This window comes from Carassius auratus, unplaced genomic scaffold, assembly GCF_003368295.1.
Source record: "Carassius auratus strain Wakin unplaced genomic scaffold, ASM336829v1 scaf_tig00033441, whole genome shotgun sequence".
NCBI lineage: Eukaryota > Metazoa > Chordata > Actinopteri > Cypriniformes > Cyprinidae > Carassius > Carassius auratus.
Genome location: NW_020526080.1, coordinates 64,614 through 76,121, shown reverse-complemented (window position 1 = coordinate 76,121; position 11,508 = coordinate 64,614). Strand labels below are relative to the sequence as shown.

The 11,508-nt window shown below is 36.3% G+C and overlaps 1 long non-coding RNA gene across 1 annotated transcript; it reads left to right on the top strand.

Moving 5' to 3' along the window:
- The first annotated feature begins 6,654 nt into the window (after positions 1-6,654).
- Positions 6,655-10,649, top strand: LOC113081227 (uncharacterized). The gene is made up of 3 exons (XR_003282122.1): positions 6,655-6,814; positions 10,253-10,423; positions 10,633-10,649. It is a non-coding gene; the product is annotated as an uncharacterized LOC113081227 (long non-coding RNA).
- The last annotated feature ends 859 nt before the right edge of the window (positions 10,650-11,508 follow it).

Below are 11,508 nucleotides of genomic sequence, written 5' to 3'. Positions count from 1 at the left end.
CACTTGAAGAGTTTTACTGTTACATCCATGAGATTAATAAATGTCATGTCACAGGTTGTCATAGGTCAGTATCAAATGAGTTTGAAATTATTATTTGCAGCACAAATAAGGATTCTTAGGATGTTTTAAAATCCCTAAAACTGTCAGAAAAGGATAAGGCCTAAGAGATTTCTTAACCTGTAATGAAAGGAAAAAAACGCCACCATTAGCAACAACAAAAACAATAACAATTTAAAATACAGATTTTTTTTTCCTGATTATTAAAGGGATGATTAGGTCTCTCTCTCTCTCTCTCTCTCTCTCTCTCTCTCTCTGCCAGACAGCCCCTCCCTACAGTCCACACACACTGTCAGTCACCAAAAATTCACAGTCACCAACCCCCTCACACTCCCCCTCCCTCTCCCCCTCCCTTTCCTCACACAGAGTGGCCAGAGTGAGATCATGTCAGTTGAGAAGTCTGACAGTTTTCACATTTTCTTTTATCCATACAGTGTTGTAAAGTCGTGAAACTATGCATATTTCCTCAGAATGACTTGTCTTCTATGTGTACATTTTTTTGAAGTGTTTAGAAGCTGCACTTTAAAACAATAAAAGACATTTACTGGTTCCTTTTTTACTGTTATTTCAAAAAATCACCACGACAAAAACCATTTAAGCTATCCAAATTCATTCGCAACTGTTCTGTAAGATAAATTCTTTAAACAGTGGTAAAAGAGGATGTGGTGCTGATCCTTCAAGAGTCACTCAAAACTTATCTGTCCATAAAGCCTATTAAGAATTATTCTTAATATACAGTATTTCACAATACTTCAGCATGTTATTCTAATTAAGTGAGGGTCATTTTATCAGTAAAATACATAAAATACATATTTTTCTTTGAAAGATCTCTATAAATGATTTAAATCATACTCGTTTCTACAATAATTATTTTAAAGTAATCCTATATCTCCATCTAGTGGCCATTATTGGTACTAAGAATTGCGAGCTTGTTATGATAGTTTTAATTTTATGCTGGCTCCTGAACATAATAAAGCTATGAAACTTATTGTGCTTCCTTCAAATGATGATGAAGAGTTGGAATGAAAAATTGTAAAGATATAGTAAAATAACTATTGTATTTTTTTTATGTTACTTTAATAAATCGCTATGGCCACAACATTTAAGGTATCCTAAACCCATTCACAATTTAACATCTTCAGTATATTGGCATCATGTTGAAAAAGTTTGGTGTGAACTACTCTTCTTGGAGGAGTATGAATTCATTTACAGTCTGATTTTATCATAATTCCACAATAACATTTCTGAGTTCTGTATCAATCAGTGTTGTTGTTTGTTTATTTTTATTTTTTTATTGTTCATACGAAGATAACTGACCCTTTACTCTCCTTTTTAACAAATGTGCTTATAAACCAAGGACAAGCTATTTATAGCTGTATTTATAAACTGCTTACTACTGACTATTAATATTGGGACAAGGCTTTATAAAGCATGAACTGACTATTTACTAATGAGTGCAGTTATTATAAAGTGTTACCAATGCATTTACTAATGTTAACAAATTAGACATTATTTTACAGTGTTATTAAATCCTTTAATGACTTATAAGCATTTGTGAAAGCATCTTAGTCTTGATCTGTGAGCTGAACAGTTTTACTGTTACATCCATGAGATTTTAAAAATGTAGATACATGTCATGTTACAGGATGGAATAGGTCAGTATCAAATGAGTTGAAATTATTATTTGCAGCACAAATAAGTATTTTTAGAATTTTGTTTTTAATTCCTGAAACTGTCAGAAAAGGATAAGGCCTAAGAGATTTCTTAAGCTGTAATGAAAACAGCACAATTAGCAACAACAACAAAAAAATAACAATTTAAAAAACAGTTTTGTTTTTTTGGTGATTAAAGAGATGTTTAAGTCTCTCTCTCTCTCTCTCTCTCTCTCTCTCTCTCTCTGTCTGTCTGCCACTCAGCTCACACCCCTCCCCCACTCACACTCACACACACACACAGTCAGCACTCATACATTCCTCAAACAGAGTGACAGAGTGAGATCAGATGTCTGACAGTTTTTTAATTTTCTTTTAATCATACAGTGCTGTAAAGTCATGAAACTATGCATATTTCCTCAGAATCACTGGTTTTCTAAATGAAAAATGTTTTTTAAAGGTTTGGAAGCTGCAATTTAAAAATAGAAGACGATTAATGTTTCACTTTTTACTGTCATTTCAAAAAATCACCACGACAAAACCGTTCAAGCTAACCAAAATCTGTTCGCAATTTAAGTTCCTCGATGTTTTTTCTTCATGTAGACAAAGTTTTGTGTGTATAGTGTACTTCCCCTGTGAGGAGTATTCATTAATTTTACAACTGTAAAATCTCAAAAATACACATTCAAATCAAAATAGCCGACTTCCTGTTGATCGTAGCTTATGACTGTGAATTAGAAAGTTGTCCGTCTTGATAAGAACAATTTATGTACCAAGTTTGGTGTCTGTAGCTAAAACTAACCCCCCCACTTTTGACAAAAGGTGGCGCTATAGAGTGCCTCATTCACGCCCATTTAAAAGCTTTTGCCATTGTCTAGCTATCACTAATACTGATATGTGTTTTGAGTTTCATGTAAATCTGAGCTTGTTGTCTGCCTCAAACTCACCATAACAGAACATTCAAGTTTGACACGTTGCCATGGCAACACTATATCAGATATCAATATCCCCACAACAGATTTTCATCGGCCGTGTTTTGTCATTATTCTGATGAAGTTTTAAGTAAATCGAGTAAAAATAAGATGCTGAATTCAAAGCATTTGGAAAATGACACACTTCCTGCTGCCAGTTGGTGGCGCTATAACGTTGACTCTTAATAGTCACATATATACAATCGGTATCATACAACGAACAAACCCATGAAGTTTGATCAAATTCAGGAAATGTATGTGGATGTTATTAGACATTTCCTGTTTCTCATTTCTCGCCATAAGTTCCACGCCTCGCCACGGGCAAACCGTTCGAGATATCAAAAATCCCCTCGCAATTTTTCATCCTCAATGTCTTGAGATCATGTTCACCGAGTTTCGTGGCGAACGGGTTGAAAACCTCAGAGGAGTATTTCAAATTCCAGAGCATGCTTTTTTAAACAGCCCTGAATAGCTGATTTCCTGTTGGGCGGAGCCTATGACATAAAGTGTGAAAGTTGTTCGGCTCAATGAGATCTATAAGTGTACTGAGTTTCATATAAATACATGCAAGTGTGTGTGAGCTATGGTTCAAGATTTCTGACTGTGTTCCAGGGGGCGCTGTAGAGCCCCTGTGCCACGCCCGGGTCCCAGCCTCTGCGGCGTCCTGATGGCCGCAGATTCCAATGTGTGTGCCAATTTTCAAGAGTTTTTGAGCATGTTAAGGCCCCCAAAAACCCCCGGAAGGTTTAATAAAAAATAAAAATAATAATAATAACAAGAATAATCCTTAGAAGAACAATAGGGCTCTTCGCCCCTTCGGGCTTGAGCCCTAATTAGAGTCTAACCTGTCTCCAGAGAGATCCATCAATCTGTTCTACTGTCTGAATGAACTGAACGACCAAACTCTGGTGAAAGACATTCAGACCCACCTTAGCAAAGGAAGTCTCTCATCTGCTGATCTTTCACCTGCCCAGTGGTCTGCTTTGGTCTTTGTGTTGTTGACATCAGAGGAGGAGCTGGAGGAGTTTGAGCTTCAGAAATTCAAGAAATCAGACGAGTGTCTCATTAGATTATCAGCAGTCATCAAAACCTGCAAAAGAGCTCTGTAAGTTATTGTTCTTTGTTAATGTTTTGTAAAATTGCATTAAAGAGCCAGTAAGATGAAAATTCTAAGCTTCCTATTACTGTTTAGAAGTCCTGTACAATAGGTTTAAATCCATCCAAGGTTAAAAAAACATTGTCATTTTGTCAAAATATAATTTTAAAATTACCTCAATTCTCAGAGATCCCCAAATGGTTCGCGCGAAGCTGTTCAAAAGATTCAGTTTACTTAAACCCCACCTTTCGGTAGCATACTGTGTTCTGATTGGTCAACTGACATAGTCAGGTTGATTGGTTGTTCCGCACACAACTTCATGGTAAACTATGCGTTAGCATCTCTTTGGGGTGAATTATGTCTTATTCATCTCATCGCGAAGCAAACAGTAAGATAATAAACTTGAACAGTCTGGCTGCTTTTTCTTCTGTTTGTGTGTATTCAGGCCACGCGCTTCAGTTTGAATCTGAATAGCGCGTTCAGCTCGGGGGCGTGGTCACATTAGATATAATGAAGGGAGACATGAAAAACAGACATCGCGTTGTTTTCATATGGATTACTTTATCACTGAATATCTGTTTTCGGCAGCACTTGTTTAGTTTTAAAGTAGACATGTCAAGCTTTCTATAGATATCTCTCTCATGTCTCTTCGTTGAGTATTCACGGAGTTACACTTCATTTTAATGACGTGTTTGTAAATGAAGATCAGCGCAGAGAAAGGCTGCAGACCACACACATACTGATAAGACGCTCGGGAGAAAACAGACACATAACTTCATAATCATACTTCGCGTTGTGATTCGGAGATGCTCGTTTTTCTAAATAAAGTTGGTAATGAACCCTTTTTTATGGCCAAACGCTTTGAAAATCCCGCCTTGTACTCACCGAGATTAGAAAAGCAGTCATCAGTGAAAGGTTGTGAACACAACAAAAGGGATTTGTTGTACTGCTCTGGCATTGTGGTAAAAATGAGTTTTAGCCATTGGTTCTTCTGATCTTCATTCTTTGGCAGTGAAAATAAAACAAACTTGCCTTTACAATTAAAAACACACCGTCTCCTCGACATGATGCTCTCACACCAACCAGAGCGTCTGTGTGGTGGGTGGGGCAGGTCAGAGTTTGTTTCTCCCAACACGGTAGGCGGAGCTTATTATGCAAAGTGTTCCTAGTGACGTACATAGAGATAGGCAAAAGATTTGAAATCTATAACGACTCTTTTCAGCGATTCAGAGTCGACTCCTTACTTTAGAAGCCAATAACTTTATAAATCGTTTACTTTTTGGTTTAATTACTTTGCACATTGTTTACACTGATGGACAGCTACATCATACACTGTAATACAGGTAATTTTTGATTTCCCATCTGTGTGGCTCTTTAATCTACATTGATACATAGCAGGTTTGGACAACCCTGATCTATAGTGATTATTAATCCTATACCAATTATAAGTATATATCTTTGTTATGGTTAAATAATAACACACATTGTTTAACTATTATTATATTTTTTATATAAACAGCAATGATATTTTATTAGATTTACATGGGATTTATGTAGAAATTTCTGTTTTCAGCAATCTGTTTAGTTACAGAAGAAGCATGTCATATTATTATAAACCACATTGTTCCATAGTTATTTCCACTCAAATATGCAGTTCAACTTTCAGAAACTTCTGCTGGAAAGACGATATAGAAACTCATCAAGATGATAGAGCAGCACTTTGTAATGATAAGATCTCCATACTCATCGGGAAGAAGGAGGCGGGAACCGGCGCACAATCAAAACATTTTAATAATTGAAAAATAAACACAAAACAGCACACCAGCCCCTCACGGATGACTGGTGCGCTCAAAATAAAAACCAAAACATAAAATAATGGGCCAGGCCTGGTCCTCTCTCGTCCTTCACGGTTGTCGCTCCAGTTTTATATCCTTCCATCTCCTAGGTGGGACTCGAGACAGGTGGTGGGGCGCAGGTGCAGCTCATCTCCAATCACTACACCTGGCCTCACTCCTCGTTCCCACGTCTCTCGGCCCCGCCCCACTCGTCACACACTTATATATATATCTATATATAATATATATATCATTGCCATTAATGATTTAAGCGTATTATTCATATAAATATTTTATTAAACTGAATACAAGCATGCTAGTGTCAATCTCTGGTTCATGTTTTGTCTTTATTGCCCTTATTTGGTCCTTCCTGTTCCTGTCCTTTTTGAGTATATTTGTCTCCAGCGGTGTGTATTAATTTATTCCCAGGTGTTTCCCATTGGTGTCCATGTATTTTATAGTGCGTTCTGTGTGTAGTTCTTTGTCAGCCATCAAAAGTCATTCTTCAGTCAAGGCCGCCAGCCGTGGCTCTCTCTCGCCTGCCGGTTGCTTCAAAGACAAGCCGACCAGCCGCCCAGAAGCCAAGTCTGCCTGTCGTTCCCGAGTAAAGCTGGCCGTCTGTTCATGTGGCAAGCCTGCCGGTTCCTGCTGTACCAAGCCCATCAGTTGTTCAGCACTCTAGTTCACCAACCTTCCCCCCGATCCAGAAGAGGAAACTAGGGAGGAGGAGAAAGGTGTCATCTCCAGCCCCAAAGCTCTCTCCTGTGCGATCCCAGCCTTTGTTAATAAAACCATTTTGATTTATTCACTTCTCATCTCCTCCCTCCTTCGATCCCGTGCTCCTCATGTGTGAAATGTGACAACTAGTTTGTTTTATCTACAACATTTGAATGAATACAATTCTATTAAATATGTAGTATATATGTTTGTTTTTTTTGTTCATGTAAAAATTGTTGGTATAAATTTAATTTTTGTGTTTAACAAATGTATTATATGCATCTAACTCTGTGATTTTATTTATTTTTATTGTAGGTTAAATGATTGTGGCTTAACAGACAAAAGCTGTCCAGCTCTGGCTACAGTTCTTGGATCAGATATCAATCTGAAAGAGCTGAACATGAACTATAATAATCTGCAGGATTTAGGAGTGAAGCTACTCTGCGCTGGATTTAAGGATATGAATTGCAAATTAGAGATACTGAGGTAAGTTTTGTGACCAATCCTAGTGTTTGGTTAGAATTCATAGAATTAGAATCTGTTAACATGGACCTCGTTAATTTGCTACAGATTTGAAGGCAGAACTGCTTCAGCTCAGTGAAATCATTTGGCTTTATTCCAGCATTAACTCTACGTTGCAGGTCCTAACCCAGCATTTCAATGTGATTTAAGAGTGGACTTATGTTAGGCCATTTCAAAACTTAAATTTTCTTGTTTTTCAAACATGAGGTTGTTTGTATGTTGTAGGGTTGTGCCGATAGACGATAGAATATCTCGATAGTCAAGACGATATTAGGCTCATTCTCCTATTAATGTATTCAATTATAGGCCTAATAATAATAATAACTATTATTATTTTTATTAGGCAGCCTTTTATAATTTGGCTATCAAACTGCCCAGCTATTTCACTTCAGCACCGAATTTCACACACACAAACACACGTGCGCGTCGGTGAAGAAGTTGTAACACTTTGACTCGGATAACTCATAAAATCCATGAAATGAAAGAGATAGAAGATAGAAGACAAACATGTTAATAACCAATAACCGACAATTCATGGACACAGTTGGTCCTGGTCTAAAAAAAGAAATAGAATAATATCCTGAGGACAGTTAGTTGGTTTTTGGTGACCAACAACTTCATTACACGAGATGAAATCAATAGGTTCAAACTCTGAGCAGGTAGAAGGACATAATGGAACATCATACAAAAAGATTATTGAGTTCGACAGCTGGGATTTTAATGTTGTGATCTCTCAAACAAAAACTTTCCAAAATCATTACAGAGAAGTAGACGACTCTAGAAAAGAATGCAGAGATGGATATTAGACAGAGTTAATAGTAGAAAAAAGAACTTGAGGTTTGTGACAATTGTTTGTGATAAGTTCAGACAAATATTTGCTTTTTGTAGCCCTTACAGCTTTCTGAAACATGTTATAGAAGTTCCCCAAAACTTCATAAGAAACCTGCAATCTGTCCTCCTTCCATTTGCATTCAGCCTGTCTACAAGTCCATCTCAGAGTATGCATAGTGTGTGCGCCAGGGCACAGGTACAGGCTTATGAATTTTATATTTCAAGGGGGCAATATAATTCATGATGTCAGCACAAGTATAATTAAAAAGATTAAGATGTGCATCAGCATCCAGATTAAGCAGAGTAAAGTCCAACTCCAGTTAGTTGCAGACCTAATGGCAGGCTACAAAAAAATCTTCACTAGAATGTAAAAAAGCGAGTCAAACGTGTCAGCGATGGATTTCTGAGGATTCTGCCTCATAAGAGGACAGAAACCCACTGAGTAAAAATCCTTAAAATCCTGCAGAATATGGTTTCGAAGCACAGAAAACATGAATGTTAAAATCGCCCAACAGCATTACTTTACTAATGCTAATATCCATGTGTGCAGCACTTTGGTCAACATCTGTTGTTTTAAATGTGCTATATAAATAAACAAACATTGTGTTGTATTATAAAAGCTGTTTTTGAACTAACTAGAAGGTTTTGAGTTCTTAAACATACAGGATGTTTTTATAGTATGTTGACACGTTATGTAAAAAAAATCAAGGGAAATGTAATTTCTCAGTTTATGACCCCTTTCAGTAACTGTAAACTGAAGGATCTCTAGGCCAGGATGTGTCTCTAGGCCATTTTGGATTCAGTTGTACACTAAATTGCAGAGTAAACTGACAAGGAACAAAACTAATTAACTTCATGGATTATTATTGTAAAGGTAATTTCTAGAAGAGCTCATTACTTGTTACATTTGACATATTACATAACCTTTAGTATTTGTTTAATGATTGAATAAAGTCATATGGCCCCTTAAATGTTAACTTCGACCTTTCCTAATGCATTATTAAAATCAAAAGTAGTGCTTGTTAACATTAATGCACTGTGAATTAACATTACCTAACAGTGAACAGTAGGGGTGTAACGATTCACTCGTTTTCTCGATGCATCGATTACAAACCCTGACGATTCATATGCATCGATCTTGAAACATGATTTTTGAATCGTGAATTGCCAATTTCTCGGACAGAAATCGATAAAAAACGTTAAGAATCAAATGAATCGCAATTTCCATAGCGATTCAGTGCTTTCAAAATATATACACATCAAATTACTACACGCACAAATTAATGGAGACCTTGAACAGTGTTCGTGCCTCTTATCTGTCCTTCACGTGCTCCACTGTTTACCGCCTGAGACTGTCACAGGATTGCACTCGCGCTCCGTTCGTCTCTGATGCAGCTGATGACGTGCGATCTCTCCTCAAAACCCGTGGCCAGTAGTAGTAAAATGAAGTAGTTTTTTTCATGGTTGGAGCAGAAATGTCAGTGTCTAAATCATACACACAGTTCCATTGAATGATAAATGTGTTTAAACAATGCGGATGAACCGAATGTATGAAGGAAACTGTTAAAATAACCACAGCATGAACAATGACCTTGAAATAAGAGCGCGAGGTTTATCTGAAAGTAGCGTTTGTAGCTTTAGCAAACAGACATCTGGCGCGTTTTCTCTCAGAATCATCATTCGCTGATGGAGAGGAAAAGTTAAATAGCTACTATAGCATTTTATTTTCTGAAAATTAGATAAAGAAGTTTTCACACTGAAAGAAAGTGATCTCGCTCTCATAGACGTGCCAGTCTTTATCTGCAGCTATACTGAATTTATTACAGTTCAGAAACTATAAAGTATATTTTCTACCTTATTCTGTGCAGAAAATTAAAATAATTGATAATTAAATGTAGCCTAGTATATAAATCAATTATAAAATTGCCATTAGGAATAAATTATCGATAACAAATGATTGATTATTGTCCAGCAGTGTATTTGATTTCTTACAGCTAATTAAAAGTAATAAAAAAGAAGAGAATTCCTTGTATAAAAAAAATAATAATTAAATAAATAAATAATAAAAATAATAATTATGATAATACATAGGCTACATACATAAAACAACTGTATTTGATATTTCTTTCACTTCTGAAATGATGGCTACGCCCCTGGTGTGGCAAAATGTTAGCTTATACATAATACTCTTAAAGCTCTTTTTTTATCTTTATATTGGCTTACATAAATTTTTACGTATGCCATGTCATGCCATACCAACATTAAACTAGCATATAACATTATAAATCAAATCGAATTGAATCGTTCTAAATTTGCAGAAATCGTTCTTGAATCGAATCGAAAACCTATGAATTGCGAATCGAATCGAATCGCTGACTACCCAAAGATTCACAGCCCTAGTGAACAGCTTTATTTTCATTAACTAACGTTGTCAAAGATTAATTAATACTGTAATAAATGTATTGTTCAATGTTCATCATTAATACGTTAACTAACATTTAATTTAACCATATTGTAAAGTGTTACCATACTTTGTATTTGTAAATTCTCCCCTCATGTTCATCATTTTAGGCTGCGTGGTTGTGGTCTAACAGAGGAAAGCTGTTCAGCTCTGGCTACAGTCCTGAGATCAAACTCCAGTCTGAAAGAGCTTGACCTGAGCAACAATAATCTGCAGGATTCAGGGGTGAAGAAACTACAGAAAAGATTAGAAAATACAAAATGCACATTGGAGAAACTCAGGTGAATGTAATGAACCATCTTTTGGTTTTTAACATTAACATTTTCTTTGGCTCAAAATGCAAGTGTTACTGTAGTAATCTAAAAAAGGAAAGACATGATCAGATGACAAAATGTTTTTTTCTTCTCTGATTAGAAGAAATATATTAAACATTTTTGTAGTAGTAATATTAATTTATAAAACTTTTAATAAAATAAACCTTTTCTAATAGACTTTCAGACTGCAGTATCACTGAGGAAGGTTATAAAGCTCTGTCTTCAGCTCTGAGATCAAACCCTTCACACCTGATAGAGCTGGATCTCACAGGAAATGATCCTGGAGAATCAGGAGTGAAGCTGCTCAGTGATTTACTACAGGATCCAAACTGTCAACTCAAGACACTAAGGTGAGACCTGATGAAATAATGCCAAATAAATGATACGGATGTGAATTATATTATATTATTTGACTAATTTAGTAATGTATACAATTTGTTGCATCAAAAATTTTGAAAATGATCAAACATGAAAGATCAGATGCTGCAGCTGCTGTTGTTTTGATGATAAATGTCAGAACAGTTTAGTTGTGTTAAAAGTTACAGGTTAATCAGACATTTTGGGTCACTAGATGTGCTGGTGTCCAGTAGTTTGGTGCCTCAATTCAATCAATCAATCAATCAATCACCTTTATTTATATAGTGCTTTAAACAAAATACATTGCGTCAAAGCACTGAACAACATTCATTTGGAAAACAGTGTCTCAATAATGCAAAATGATAGTTAAAGGCAGTTCATCATTGAATTCAGTTATGTCATCTCTGTTCAGTTTAAATAGTGTCTGTGCATTTATTTGCAATCAAGTCAATGATATCGCTGTAGATGAAGTGACCCCAACTAAGCAAGCCAAAGGCGACAGCGGCAAGGAACCGAAACTCCATCGGTGACAGAATGGAGAAAAAAACCTTGGGAGAAACCAGGCTCAGTTGGGGGGCCAGTTCTCCTCTGACCAGACGAAACCAGTAGTTCAATTCCAGGCTGCAGCAAAGTCAGATTGTGCAGAAGAATCATCTGTTTCCTGTGGTCTTGTCCTGGTGGTCCTCTGAGACAAG